General features: G+C 40.3%; 1 protein-coding gene across 9 annotated transcripts in view; it reads left to right on the top strand.

The window, feature by feature from the left end:
• Nucleotides 1-15604, top strand: part of AADACL3 (arylacetamide deacetylase like 3) — a 160597-nt gene that overhangs the window by 4526 nt on the left and 140467 nt on the right. For 5 of the 9 annotated variants that reach the window (XM_061383259.1, XM_061383250.1, XM_061383258.1 and 2 more), the window contains exons 1-2: nucleotides 56-165; nucleotides 8746-8832. The exons of 1 other annotated variant lie outside the window; for it this stretch is intronic. The gene's annotated coding sequence lies outside the window, so the exon portion shown is untranslated. Of the gene's footprint in view, nucleotides 1-55; nucleotides 166-7103; nucleotides 8112-8745; nucleotides 8833-10420; nucleotides 15121-15604 lie in introns of those variants that run through there. 3 more of the 9 variants (XM_061383251.1, XM_061383254.1, XM_061383253.1) reach the window with 3 other exon arrangements.

The raw sequence follows: 15604 nt of genomic DNA, 5'->3' as shown, positions 1-15604 counted from the left end.
GCGAGAGTCTGGAACCGGCGGGAATCTGAGGCAGGGCTCGGGGCGGATTGTTCTGGGCCCAGTCCAGCACCCCGCCAGGCCTCTGCCCTGCCGGGAGCCTGTGAACACTGTCGCGCCTTCCATGTGACAGGGGACTCAATGACGTTGCCCTTTGGAGGCTTGGAGGTGCGTTCTGGGCTTTGGAGGTAAAGGAAAAGGAACGCAATAGGAAGGGGCGCCCCTAGGCAGACAGCCGCCCTACGGAGCCGCCAGAATCCGCGGAGACCCTCCTGCCCACCTCTTCACGGCCGACTGCAGGCCGAAGGGGTCCAGAGACCCCTGCACTCCCGGCTCTTTTAGCGTGAGGGTCTGGAATCTTGACCGCCCCAGCCAGCCTAGCCATCCTGAATTCTGTTATCAGAGGATGTGGCAAGACGCAGGCATGTGGGCCACCTTACGTCAGAGGAAGTGGCTTTCTGTGTTGCCCCAAAAATTCCAGCAATCATGTCAACACGTGCTTGGGGGAATGTGACGAAACTTTTAGTTTTATTCCACTCCCAGAATTCATTATGGACCATAAGATATTCAACACAATTATCCTGAAATTTAAGCATAAATATAAAAACCTACTTGTGATCTACTGTGTGCAAGTCAACACGGCCACCCAAGGAAATGGAAGTTTAGATTCATTTATTTAACTTTCTACCTGCCAAGCCCAAGTTACGCAAGATGACTGTTCTCTTGGAGCTTTCATTATAGTGAGGGAGGCGTCATTAAACAGGAATATATTAGACAACAGCATGTGCTGGAGGGTAACAGGTGCTACTTGGACTGGATGGTCTGCTCAGGGAAAGCCTCCAGGATAATGTAGATAAACTGTAAGTAGTTAACATCTGCCATAGTGCGCCAAGGGCTCTTTCGTAGGGATAAGACCCTCAACTTCCAGGCCAGTAATACCAATTGCAGGTGCATCTGTTTTCATAACTATCTTAGTAGTTTACACAGTAAGTCCTCTGGAAATGGTAGCTATTACTTGGATGACAGTAGTTTATGCAATAACCCTTGCTTTGCCAACTGTGTTCTATGTGCTATGCTAGGCTTGGTGATACAGAAGAGAGAGTCTTTCCTCTTAGAAGGAAAGCAGATATACATACAGTTATGATAAAAACAGTAAATGCTGATGGAGGGTTGGGGGAGGGCAGGATGCCAAATTGTTAAGAGTTAAAAGGTAGGAAGGAAAAAGTGAAGGGTTTGGCAATGGCCGTTTGGAAGAACAATAGTACATTACGATTGTGAACTCCTAAAGGTTAGACCATATTTTAGTGATAAATGTTTGTGACCTGTTAGATATAATGGGTGTGGAACTAGATTGCACAAAGTATTGGAGAACCATTTGGCCACCTTCCTGCAGCTACAACAGCAAAGTTTCTTGTCCATTTTCTGCTGGGAATGAAAGAGCAATGTATCTCTAGTTATAATAGTAGCTAGGCAAAACTTCTTACCCACTTTGGGCTTCCCTTGTGGCCCAGCTGGTAAAGAATCCGCCTGCACTGCGGGAGACCTGGGTTGAAAAGATACCCTGGAGAAGGGAACGGCCTGGAGAATTCCCTGGACTGTTTAGTCCATGGGGTTGCAAAGAGTAGGACACGACTGAGTGACTTTCACTTTCACTTTGGAGGAAATACTTAAAACTTGAAATTAATGTCAGAAAGGTGGGATGATGTTTTTAAAAATAATTCTTATAAAGCTTTCTTGTTAAATTAGATTTTCTTTTCAGAAAAAAAATAGAGGGCTGGAGTACAGGAAACTCTTGATCAGGGCAGTACTGTCAAGCTGCTGTGTGAGTGGGGCTGATAATCTCTCCACTGCTCTTCTGTATCACGTTTAATGTGGTTACTCCTTCCTGTCATGTCTGCTACAAGACATCTACAATCTGGAAAGAAAGCAAAATAGGACATGTGGGAGTAAAAATGAAAAGACAATAGCTTATGAAATGCTAGAATGATGAATAGTTCTCAGAGGGACATTGGAGCAGTAAATTCTGACACTTCTTTCCCCAAATATAGCACTCTTCCTGAAAGCTTACTATTTACAATGAAAGAGACTGTTTAGTAAGTTTCACAAATAATAATTTGAGGGGGGGGATTTTTTTCATTAATGGTTAAAGAATTAGATTTTAAAACATGATAGAACAAAGACCAAAAGTCAACTTGGAATTACTTAAAGGATGATGAATTAAGTTACCAATTTTCTTATCTGCTTTTAGTTAAGCATAGGAGACTTGATGCTGTAATGGAAACAAATTAATATTTTTAAAGAGTGAGCAGTGAATATCAAGTTGTGAAGCTTCATATCTGTATATCTACAGAGATTATCATAGAGAGGAGATGGGAAAGGTAAAGAGGGAGAGAAGAGAAAGAAAATAGCAGACAAGTAGTAAGAGCTGAGAAAGGGAAGAAGAAAGAAGGAAAAAGGAGAGAAAAAGAAGTGTTTGGGGAGAGAAACCAATTTGAATGCCTGCCTTGCCCTGATTTCTCCTCAGCAAAGTCAACCACATGGCCCTGCCACTCTGGCTTTTGGTGGTTGCCCAGGACTGGGTGCTTGACTCAAAGGCAATCAACCTGCAGACTGGGTAATAGCCTGTGGGAGCCTGGTACAAAATGTTTTGTTACTGGTTCTTCTTTTGATGACTGGAATGCAAGACAACCAATTAAGTTAACAGTTCAAAGTAGTTCACAGGAAAGGTAGAAGCTGAAAAATGGTTGAGTAAGGTAGTAAGCAGAAGCCATGAGATGGCCCAGAGAAGAGTGGAAGTGGCAGGAACTCTAGAAGCAGAACAGCAGATGACTGATGCTGAATGGTACAAGATAACCCACGTAGTCATTAAAGGATACTTTATACAGGATACTAACTAATAGCCTCCTAGCTTCCCAACTTAAATTCTTTGAGGCTTACTGCCAGGGTGAACTCAGAGAAGGCAATGGCACCCCACTCCAGTACTCTTGCCTGGAAAATACCATGGATGGAGGAGCCTGGTAGGCTGCAGTCCATGGGGTCTCGAAGAGTTGGACACGACTGAGCGACTTCACTTTCACTTTTCACTTTCATGCATTGGAGAAGGAAATGGCAACCCACTCCAGTATTCTTGCCTGGAGAATCCCAGGGATGGGGGAGCCTCGTGGGCTGCCGTCTATGGGGTCGCACAGAGTTAGACACGACTGAAGCAACTTAGCAGCAGCAGCAGCAGCAGCAGCCAGGGTGAACTAAAGCTAGGTGGTGAGAGAAGTCCTCCCCAGGTACAGGCAATCAAGCTATAAATTTTCTGAGAATTTAAAGATGATGATGATTATAATAATATCAGGCTGCTTGTCATTAGCATCAAGATCTGGCACCTCTAAGCAATGTTCGTGATAAAATACTTGTCTTAGAAAAATCTTAATGTTGGTCTAAATTGTAAACAACTGCTCCAGTCACTGGTGAGTATTAATAATGTAATATATACCTTAGCTCTAGGTTAGCACATTTAACTTATGTGTGTTCTGTGCTTAGTTGCTCAGTCGTGTCCAACTCTTTGTGACCCCATGGACTGTAGCTCACCAGGTTCCTCTGTCCGTGAAATTCTCTAGACAAGTCTGTCGCCCTGCCCTTCTCCAGAGGATCTTCCCAACCCAGGGATAAAACCTGGGTCTCCCACACTGCAAGCAGATTCTTTACCATCAGAGCCACCAGTGAAGCCCACATTTAACTTACTTATCCTTTATTTTTTTTTTTTAAGAAAGTCTTCTACATAGAGGTTAATTTGGAGAATTCTCCACTCTTCAGTCAGCCCTCTCAGTATTTGTAGACCTCATTTATTTCAGTTATAAATTCATTGTGGTTCAAGCTGTTTTCCAGCATTGTTTCTGTCTCTGACTCCTGAGGTAATAATTCTTGCATTTAAACAACAGGTTTTAAGTAAGCAACAATAGCTCAATGATTATAAAGTTAAAGTAACAGAACTCAAGTTATGTCATTGTGAGTGACCACTTGGAATTTTTGTGTATAAAATGTATAGGGTATCATGTCATCTGCAAAGAGTGATTCTTTTACTTCTTCTTTTCCTAGTTGGATTTCCTTTCTTTCTTTTTCTTCTCTGTTGTGACTAGGATGTTCAGGATTATGTTAAATAAAAAAGGGTGAGAATGGACATCATTGTCTTGTTCCTCATCTTAGAGGAATTGTTTTCAGGTTTTCACCATTAAGTATGATCTTTGCTCTGTGTTTGTCATGTATGGCCTTTATTATGTTGAGATCTGTTCTGTCTGTGCCTGCTTTCTGAAGAATTTTTATCATAAATCGATGTTGAATTTTGTCAAAAACTTTTCATGCGTCTATTGAGATGATCATGTGGTTTTTATTATTCAATTTGTTAATGTGGTATATCACATTGATTGATTGGTGGATTTTGAAAAATCCTTGTATTCCTGAGGTAAATCCCACATGATCGTGGTGTATGATCTTTTTAATGTAAAGAAATAACCAGAGATCAAATTGCCAACATCTGCTGGATCATCGAAAAAGCAACAGAGTTCCAGAAAAACATCTATTTCTGCTTTATTGACTATGCCAAAGCCTTTGACTGTGTGGATCACAATAAACTGTGGAAAATTCTGAAAGAGATAGGAATACCAGACCACCTGACCTGCCTCTTGAGAAACCTATATGCAGGTCAGGAAGCAACAGTTAGAACTGGACATGGAACAAGAGACTGGTTCCAAATAGGAAAAGGAGTACGTCAAGGCTGTATATTGTCATCCTGCTTATTTAATTTATATGCAGAGTACATCATGAGAAACGCTGGGCCGGAAGAAGCACAAGCTGGAATCAAGATTGCTGGGAGAAATATCAAAAACCTCAGATATGCAGATGACACCACCCTTATGGCAGAAAGTGAAGAGGAACTAAAAAGCCTCTTGATGAAAGTGAAAGAGGAGAGTTAAAAAGTTGGCTTAAAACTCAACATTCAGAAAACGAAGATCATGGCATCTGGTCCCATCACTTCATGGCAAATAGATGGGGAAACAGTAGAAACAGTGTCAGACTTTATTTTGGGGGGCTCCAAAATCACTGCAGATGGTGACTGCAGCCATGAAATTAAAAGACGCTTACTCCTTGGAAGGAAAGTTATGACCAACCTAGATGGCATATTCAAAAGCAGAGATATTACTTTGCCAACAAAGGTCCGTCTAGTCAAGGATATGGTTTTTCTGGTAGTTATGTATGGATGTGAGAGTTGGACTGTGAAGAAAGCTGAGTGCCGAAGAATTGATGCTTTTGAACTGTGGTGCTGGAGAAGACTCTTGAGAGTCCCTTGGACTGCAAGGAGATCCAACCAGTCCATTCTGAAGGAGATCAGCCCTGGGATTTCTTTGGAAGGACTGATGCTAAAGCTGAAACTCCAGTACTTTGGCCACCTCATGCGAAGAGTTGACTCATTGGAAAAGACTCTGATGCTGGGAGGGATTGGGGGCAGGAGGAGAACGGGGCGACAGAGGATGAGATGGCTGGATGGCATCACTGACTTGATGGATGTGAGTCTGAGTGAACTCCCGGAGTTGGTGCTGGACAGGGAGGCCTGGCGTGCTGTGATTCATGGGGTCGCAAAGAGTCGGACAGGACTGAGAGACTGAACTGAACTGAACTGAATGATGCCGTCAGAAAATTATTAGAGCTAATCAGTGAATTTGGTAAAATTGCATAGTTGCATCTCTATACACTAACAATGAAGTACAGAGAGAGGAATTAAGGAAACAACCCCATTTACTGCCACATAAAAAAGGGTAAAATACATAGAAATAAACCTAAGTAAGGAGGCAAAAGACCTATACTCTGAAAACTAGAAGACACTGATGAAAGATATTGAAGACAACACAAACAGATGGACAGATATACCATATTCTTGGATTGGAAGAATCAATATTGTTAAAATAATACTACTCAAGCAATCTACAGATTCAATCCAATCCCTATCAAAATGGCAATGTCATTTTTCACAGAACTAGAACAAATAATTTAAAAAATATTGTATGGAAACATGACCCTAAATAGCCAAAACAATCTGGAGAAAGAACAGAGCTGGAGGAATCACATGTCCTAACTTTAGGCTATATTACAAAGCTACAGTATGATACTGGCGCAAGAACAGACACATATCAATGAACAGGGTAGAGAGCCCAGAGATAAACTCACACACTTATGGTCAATTGATCTATGACAAAGGCAGTGAGAATATACAGTGGAAAAACAATCTCTTCAATATGTGATGCTGGGAAAACTGAACAGCTACCTGTAGAAGAATGAAATTAGAACATTCTCTAATACCATATACAAAAATAAACTCAAAGTAGATTAAAGACCTAAATGTAAGACTGAATACTATAAAACTCCTAGAAGAAAACATAGGCAGAGCACTCTTTAACATAAATTGCAGCAATTTTTTTTGGATCCATCTCCTGAAGTAAAGGAAATAAAAACAGTTGGAACCCGATTAAACTTAAAAGCTTTTGCACAGCAAAGGAAATTATCAGTAAAATGAAAAGACAGCTTACTGAATGAGAGAAAATATTTGTAAGTGATATGACCAATAAGGGATTAATATCTAGCATATATAACAGATCATACACCTCAACATTAAAAAAAAAAACAAAACAAAACTGAACAGACATTTTTCCAAAGAGGAAATGCAGATGGCCAACAGGCACATGTAAAAATGTTCAGCATCACTAATCATCAGGGAAATGAAAATCAAAGCCACAATGAAATAACACCTGTGATTTTATTTAATCATGCATTTTAAGCCTTTGATATTTTTGACAAATTTCCCAAAATCAAATTCTAAATGAAGTTTTTTGACCATAAACTAACTTGCGAATTTATCAGAGAGCCCCAGAATATATCAAGAGATTTCTTTTCTTATAAAAAGAGAGATATTCACCTCATTAGAACTGATTCAAATGTATTCTTTTTAATGGCTGAGTAATACTCCATTGTGTATATGTACCACAGTTTTCTTATCCATCCATCTGCTGATGGACATCTAGATTGCTTCCTTGTCCTGGCTATTATAAACAGTGTTGCGATGAACATTGGGGTACACGTGTCTCTTTCCCTTCTGGTTTCCTCAGTGTGTATGCCCAGCAGTGGCATTGCTGGATCATAACGCAGTTCTATTTCCATTTTTTGAGGAATCTCCACACTGTTCTCCATAGTGGCTGTACTATTTTGCATTCCCACCAACAGTGTAAGAGGGTTCCCTTTTCTCCATACCCTCTCCAGCATTTATTGCTTGTAGACTTTTGGATCACAGCCAGAAAGAAAAACACCAATACAGTATACTAACGCATATATATGGAATTTAGAAAGATGGTAGCAATAACCCTGTATACGAGACAGCAAAAGAGACACTGATATATAGAACAGTCTTTTGGACTTTGTGGGAGAGGGAGAGGATGGGATGATTTGGGAGAATGGCATTGAAATATGTATAATATCATATATGAAACGAGTCGCCGGTCCAGGTTCGATGCACGATACTGGATGCTTGGGGCTGGTGCACTGGGATGACCCAGAGGGATGGTATGGGGAGGGAGGAGGGAGGTGGGTTCAGGATGGGGACCACATGTATACCTGTGGCAGATTGATTTTGATATATGGCAAAACCAATACAATATTGTAAAGTTAAGTAAAATAAAATTTAAAAAAAATAAAAAGATATTAAACTAATTAGGCTTAATTGACATGTTAAATTACATGAGAAGTGTTGTCAAGTAAGATGTGATGTTTGACTTTTTGCGGTTATATTTGTGTATAAATAATGTATATATTATTCATGTAAGTGTTACAGAAATTACATGAGATTCTGAGAAATCTGATATGTCCTGGTGTAATGTTATCAGTTAAATTCCAGTTATCATCTTAAAACGTTGTATATCTTAGAAATAACCATTTTTTCCCAATTGTATCTAAATAGACTCTTATTAAGTCCTTAACTGTGGATATTTTAAAATCTTTTGTTATTCACAGTTATTGTTTTACTCTGATGCCTTCCTGAAAACTTGCAAGCAACTATGATCCAAAATTGCTTGCCCTCAAAGGTTAGTGGAAAGGACCTTGATGAATACTTTAGAATACAGAATTCTGATAACTTTTAAGATTGTGCCATTGAACTGGGTGTAAATTTCCAGAACTCAAATAGGGAAATTGATGTTCTTCAAACTGCAAACCCAATATCAAACATCAGTTCAGTTCAGTCGCTCAGTCGTGTCCGACTCTTTGCAACCCCATGAATCACAGCACGCCAGGCCTCCCTGTCCATCACCAACTCCCGGAGTTCACTCAAACTCATGTCCATCAAGTCGGTGATGCCATCCAGCCATCTCATCCTCTGTCGTCCCCTTCTCCTCCTGCCCCCAATCCCTCCCAGCATCAGGGTCTTTTCCAATGAGTCAACTCTTTGCATGAGGTGGCCAAACTATTGGAGTTTCAGCTTTAGCATCATTCCTTCCAAAGAACACCCAGGACTGATCTCCTTTAGAATGGACTGGTTGGATCTCCTTGCAGTCCAAGGGACTCTCAAGAGTCTTCTCCAACACCACAGTTCAAAAGCATTAATTCTTCAGCCTAATAACAATTAAGTATATAACACTGAGTGAACTGGTGAGAATGATTATAATTTTTTATTAATTTTTGTTTGGAACATTACTGGTTCTTTAATATTTTGTTTTTCAGATTTAAAAAAACCTTTTCCTCTCTTCCCTGAGCTACCTCTAACTTACAGCAGCTTGGTAAATTATACTGCTAACTTACAGCAGCTTGGTAAGTTATACCTTTGTGGACAAGGGTGAAACAATTACTCTTTTCCCCTACATGATGCCTCCAGAATTTGGAAAAGCTTATTGAATGTTTTTATTTTCATGATAATATATTTTCATAAATTCAGTAAAAATCTGTTCTTATCAGTTCAGTTCAGTCACTCATTTGCATTTGACTCTTTGCGACCCTATGGACTGCAGCACATCAGGCTTCCCTGTCTATCACCAACTCCTGGAGCTTGCTCAAACTCATGTCCATTGAGTCAGTGATGCTATCCAACCATCTCATCCTCTGTCATCTCCTTCTCCTCCTACCTTCAATCTTTCCCAGCATCAGGGTCTTTTCTAATGAGTCAATTCTTTGCATCAGGTAGCCGAAGTATTGGAGCTTCAGCTTCAAAATCAGTCCTTCCAACGAATATTCAGGACTGATTTCCTTCAGGATGCACTGGTTGGGTCTCCTTGGTGTCCAAGGGACTCTCAAATGTCTTCTCCAACACCACAGTTCAAAAGCATCAATTCTTCAGCACTCAGCTTTCTTGACAGTCCAACTCTCACATCCACACATAACCACTGGAAAAACCATAGCCTTGACTAGACGGACCTTTCACTTTCTCTGAAGTGAAAATCAAAGGGAGTCATTTTTTCATCTTCCTCTGAGAATTGTGCCTGGATGCTTGAAAATACTGCTGTCATATTTCTACAAGACTAGCAATGACATAACACCAAGAATGGCACAGCAGAGACATGGAAAAAAATCTGGATTCTTAATAACATCATTGAACTGCAGCCTGTCCTAAAACTTACTCTACCTCTAGACTTCCAGCTGAGTCAAGAAATACTCATGTGGTTAAAAATAATTTGAATCACGGTTTCTGTTGGTTGCTGTCAAAAGTATCCTATAGTGTGGTAAAAGATTTGTTAATATTTTACTTTGGATTTTAAAATTTATATTCCTTGGTGAAAATGACCCAAGGTTTATTTTATTTTTGCTAGTATTGTTAGTTTTTATTTATAATTTTTTATTATTTGTTTGGTTGCACCGTGTCTTCATTGCTATGCGAGGGCTTTCTCTAGTTATGGTGAGCAGGGGCTACTCTTTGTTAGGGTGCACGGGCTTCTTACTGTGGTGGCTTCTCTTGTTGCCAAGCATAGGCTCCAGGCCCATGGGTTTCAGTAGTTGCAGCATATAGGCTCAGTGGTTGCAGCTCTTGGGCTCTAGTGTGCGGGCTTAGTAGCTCCAAGGCATTTGGAATCTTCCCAGACCAGGGATCGAATCATGTCCCCTGCGTCGGTAGGCAGATCTTACCCACTCTGCCATCAGGGAAGTCCACATAGTCACTTTTTAGAGTCAGGATAAACTTCTTAAAAAAGTAAATTGGGAAGCTTGTCATAGTTTTTATTATCTGAATGATTTAAATAACTCAAATTATCTGTTCTTTAATCTGGACTCTCTGGTAAAACAGTCTCGACTAGTGCTTTTTTGAAGTTAGAACTTTTGCTACATTTTTAAGTTCTTCTCTAATTATTAGGCTATTTTTCACTCTTAAAGAGTCAATATTAGTTATTTATATCTTTCTAAAATATGTCTATTTCATGTGAAAGGAAAGTGAAGTCGCTCAGTCGTGTCCGACTCTTTGCGATCCTGTGGACTGTAGCCCACCAGGCTCCTCCGTCCATGGGATTCTAATTTATTGGTATATGTTGGAAATTTTATAATTTTAGTCTATTTTTGGTTATATTCACTTTCTCACTGTATATATTTTTATTTCCTCTTCCTTTTTTCTTGGTTCTGCTAACTAATGGTTTTTATGTTGTAGTATTTAACAACAAAACAAAAACAAAATTACTGTTTTATCAGGTTTATGCAGTTTTCCTATGCTTTCTAGCTCATTAATTTCTACTTTTACTTAGTTTCCCCTATTCTCTGTTGGTTTATTTTGATGTTCTTTAATTGTTGTTCAGTCACTCAGTCATGTCTGACTCTTTGCGACCCCATGGACTGCAGCATGCCAGGCTTCCCTGTCCTTTATCATTTCCCAGAGCTTGCTCAAACTTGTGTCATTGAATCAGTGATGCCATCCAACTGTCTCGTCCTCTGTCGTCCCCTTCTCCTCCTGCCTTCAATCTTTCCCAGCATCAGGGTCTTTTCTAATGGGCTGGCTCTTTGCATCAGTTGGCCAAAGTAATGAAGCTTCAACTTCAGCAAGAGTCCTTCCAATGAATATTAAGGATTGATTTCCTTTAGGATTAACTGGTTTGATCTCCTTGTTGTCTGAGGGACTCTCAAGAGTCTTCTCCAATACCATAGTTCAAAAACATCAATTCTTCAGTACTCAGCCTTCTTTATGGTCCAGTTCTCACATCCATACATGTGTACAGGAAAAACCATAGCTTTGACTATATGACTATATGGACCTTTGTCAGCAAAGTAATGTCTCTGCTTTTTAGTGTGCTGTCTAGGTTGGTCATAGCTTTTCTTACAAGGAACAAGTGTCTTAATTTCATAGCTGTAGTCACCATCGGCAGTCATTTTGGAGTCCAAGAAAATAAAATCTGTCACTGTTTCCATTGTTACCCCATCTATTTGCCATGAAGTGATGGGATCAGATGCCATAATCTTTGTTTTTTGAATGTGAGTTTTAAGCCAGCTTTTTCACTCTCCTCTTTTACTTTCATCAAGAGGCTCTTTAGTTCCTCTTTGCTTTCTGCCATAAGGGTGGTGTCATCTGCATATCTGATGTTATTGGTATTTCTCCCAGCAGTCTTGATTCCAGCTTGTGCTTCATCCAGCCTGGCATTTCTCATGATATACTCTTTGTGATCCCCTGGAGTATGCAGTCCATGGAATTCTCCAGACCAGAATACTGGAGTGAGTAGCCTGTCCCTTCTCCAGCGGATCTTCCCAACCCAGGAATCAAACCCAGGTCTCTTGCATTGCAGGCAGATTCTATACCAGCTGAACCACAAGGGAAGCCCAAGAATAATGGAGTGGGTAGCCTATCTCTTCTCCAGTGGATCTTTCTGACTCAGGAATCGAACTAGGGTCTCCTGCATTGCAGGCATATTCTTTACCAACTGAGCTATCAGGGAAGTCCTGGTGTACTCTGCATATAAGTTAAATAAGCAGGGTGACAATATACAGCCTTGACATACTCCTTTCCCAATTTGGAACCAGTCCATTGTTCCATGTCCAGTTCTAACTGGTGCTTCTTGACCTGCATATAGGTTTTGCTGGAGGCAGGTCTGGCATTCCCATCTCTTTAAGAATTTTCCATAGTTTCTTGTGATCCACACAGTCAAAGGCTTTAGTGTAGTCAATGAAGCAGAAGTAGATGTTTTCCTGAAATCCCCTTGCTTTTTCTGTGATCCAGTGTATGTTGGCAAGTTGATCTCTGGTTCCTCCGCCTTTTCTAAATCTGGCTCGTACATCTAGAAGTTCTCAGTTCATGTACTGTTGAAGCCTCGTATGGAGAATTTTGAGCATTACTTTGTTAGTGTGTGAGATGAGTGCAATTGTGCTGTAGTTTGAATATTCTTTGGCATCGCCTTTCTTTGAGATTGGAATGAAAACTGACCTTTTCCAGTCCTTTGGCCACTGCTGAGTTTTTCAAACTTGTTGGCATATTTAGTGCAGCACTTTAACAGCTTCATCTTTTAGGATTCGAAATTGCTCCACTGAAATTCCATCAGCTCCACTACCTTTGTTCATGGTGATGCTTCCTAAGGCACACTTGACTTCGGGTGGCACTCCAAGATTTCTGGTTCTAGGTGAGTGGTCACACCATTGTTATCTGGGTCATTAAGATCTTTTTGTTAGTTCTTCTTTGTATTTCTTCTGTGTGTTCTTTTATTAGTTTCTTGATTTGAATGCTTAAGTCATTTAGTTTGTCTTCAGTATGTTAAGAAGATCACTAAAAATTCTGAATGTTTCCATCCGTTAAGGCTTTGGTGGAATCAGATGAATTTTGAAATGTAGTTTTGTTTTTTTTTTAATTTCTAAACATTCTGTATTTTAGTTTTGACTTCTAGATAACCCAAGAGTTGTCTAGAGAACTGTTTTATATGATTCATGAGGTTAGATTGAGTTTGCTGCCTTTTTCTTGTGAATTTCTTATTTTCTTGCAATATGAACTGTACCTTTGAAAGCATATTAAGATTTTATTTGCAGCCTTCAGTTCAGTTCAGTTCAGTCACTCAGTTGTGTCCGACTCTTTGCGACCCCATGAATCGCAGCATGCCAGGCCTCCCTGTCCATCACCAACTCCCGGAGTTCAGTCTAGACCTTGGTAAATGTTTATTAATGCTTCATGGCCATATATAAAGATTGGATAACCTCTGTTTACTGGAGAAGGAAATAAATGGCAACCTGCTCCAGTATTCTTGCCTGGAGAATTCTATGGATGGAGGAGCCTGGTGGGCTACAGTCCATGGGGTCGCAAAGAGTTGGATGTGACTGAGTGCACACCGTTTCTTTTTAAAGGATATGAGAAATATTTGCATGTTACATCTGTCTTTCTCTCTGTCCATCAATTTATGGTTGTTTCCCCACTTCTCCTTATTTCTTAAAGCTTACTTATGATTTCCCTCTTCTGCTTTCTCTTTCTACATTTATCAATCTCTGCTTCTCCCCTGCTCATTCTGTTAGCATGCAAACATGCCCTAATACAGTTCTCTCTAATAGGAATATAAAGTGAGCCATGTATGTATTTAAAATTTTATGATAGCCACCTTAAAAAAGTGAAAATATGGATATTCCTGGTGGTCCAGTGGATAAGAATCCGCCTGCCAATGCAGGGGACATGGGTTTGATCCCTCATCTTGGAAGATCCCACATGCCACAGGGCAACTAAGCCCGTGCACCACAACTACTGAGCCCTCAGACCTAGGGCCGGTGCTCCACAACAAAAGAAGCCGCGACAGTGAGAAGCCTGAGCACCACAACTAGAGAGTAGCCCCTCCCCCCTCGCTATGACTGGAGAAAGCCCACACGGGGCAGTGAAGACTCAGCACAGCCAAAAATTAAAATACATAAATAAAATTCTACCAAAAAAAGTGAAAAGAAGAAAATCTAATTGTAATATACTTTACTTAACATATTATATACAAAATTTACCATTTTAACATGCAAGTAATATAAAAATTATTAACAAGATATTTTATACATTTTTGTACCAAGTTTTAAAAACTTGGTGCATTATTTATACCTGTAGCACATCTCAATTTGCACTAGTCATATTTCAGGTACTCAGGAACTACCTGTGACTAGAGGCTCCCATATCAAACAGCTCAGTTTAAAAGTCCTACCTTGACCCACCGTTTCCTCTTGCTACAACTCACTTCTCTGCTCCTTTCTCTTTTCCTCTGTTCATTTAAACTCATCTTATTAAATCCAGTGGGATTGGTATTTGACAGAATTGACTACTATGGGGGTAAACCCTTCTTACTCTGCCTCCATAACCCCAAATTCTCCTGATTTTTTTCCTCCTCTCTCACTGGCTAATCTGTCTCCTTTACTTGCGCCTCATCCCTTCTCTGATTTCTATAAGTGTTCGAGCTTCTCAGAGCACACTTGTTGCCCTTTTATCTAAGTACAGTTTCTCTGTGAGTGATGTCATCTAGTCCTGTGACCTGAAATAGCATCTACCTGCTGATGATGCCCATTTTTATCTTCAGCCAGCCTCAAGCTTTGCATTGCTGTCTGCCATTTGACACCTTGACCTCTGTCATAGATATATGGAATATGCCCAAAATATAATTCTTAATTCCCTACCTCCCCCACCAAACAAAACTCATTTGATACAAGACTGAACATCCCCAGTTTTCCCCCTTCTCTCTTAGGAGAACATCATCCTGAGCCCTCCTTTTACTCATTTCCAAAAGGACTCAAAATCAAGTACAAGTGCTTCTGCCTCTAAGTATATCTTGTAATTATTTACCTCTTTCCATCTTTCCTCCTAGTGTTTATGTTCAGGTATTCCAATTGCTCATTGATTTTCCTTTAGCTCCACATCTGCCTTTCTTCATACTGCTATATGATCCTGGAACTGTACACTTGCAAGCTACAGTTTTTTCTCTGCCAGATGTTGGGTTTGACCAACTGGGGGTGAAGGGTGTGCTGATGGAATTCTCTAAACTGGAGAATGAAGGACTCATCTTGATTGTTTTTCTCCATGTAACAGTGAATGAATCAGGCCACAGCTGGCCTTGTCAGTGTTCCTTGTGGTGGTGAATTGCTCCCATGGCTCCAGCTAGTGAGTGTCCTCTAGAAGGTTTACTCTTCATCCAAGTGGTGAGTGACATGTTTCTTTAATAGCTGAGCCATCTCCTTAGAGACCCAAATCTTAGCCTGGAGCAGCTTTTCTCTACATTTTGAAGTTTCCTCCTTATTTATCCTTCCCTCAGCTCTGAGAATAATAGCTGTATTCTGTGGTTGCCATTTCTATTCCCATAAAATTCTCTTACACTCTTTTAGTAGCTAACTACCTTTTCACCAAGTGAATAATTCATTATATTATGCTTTCCCTGTTTTTTTTGCTGTGGTTTCTGCATCTTAACTGAACCCTGACTGAAATAGAAATTGGTATTAGGATTAGTCCAAAGAGAGAAACTCTTTTGAAGATTGTTTCTGTGGTAGGTTGGTCTGAGCCCCTCGCCAAGGGGAAATGTAATGCTACTTATACATGACACTCAGTGGCATCACAATCAAATAGCCACATGTGGTTGATGGTGATGAAACACATGTGCTTTGGGCGGGGGGGGCCCAAGTGGCTGCC

This window comes from Bos javanicus, chromosome 16 (genome assembly GCF_032452875.1).
Source record: "Bos javanicus breed banteng chromosome 16, ARS-OSU_banteng_1.0, whole genome shotgun sequence".
Lineage (NCBI taxonomy): Eukaryota > Metazoa > Chordata > Mammalia > Artiodactyla > Bovidae > Bos > Bos javanicus.
The sequence above is the reverse complement of the archived record's forward strand: the minus strand, read 5'-3'. Positions and strand labels throughout refer to the sequence as shown.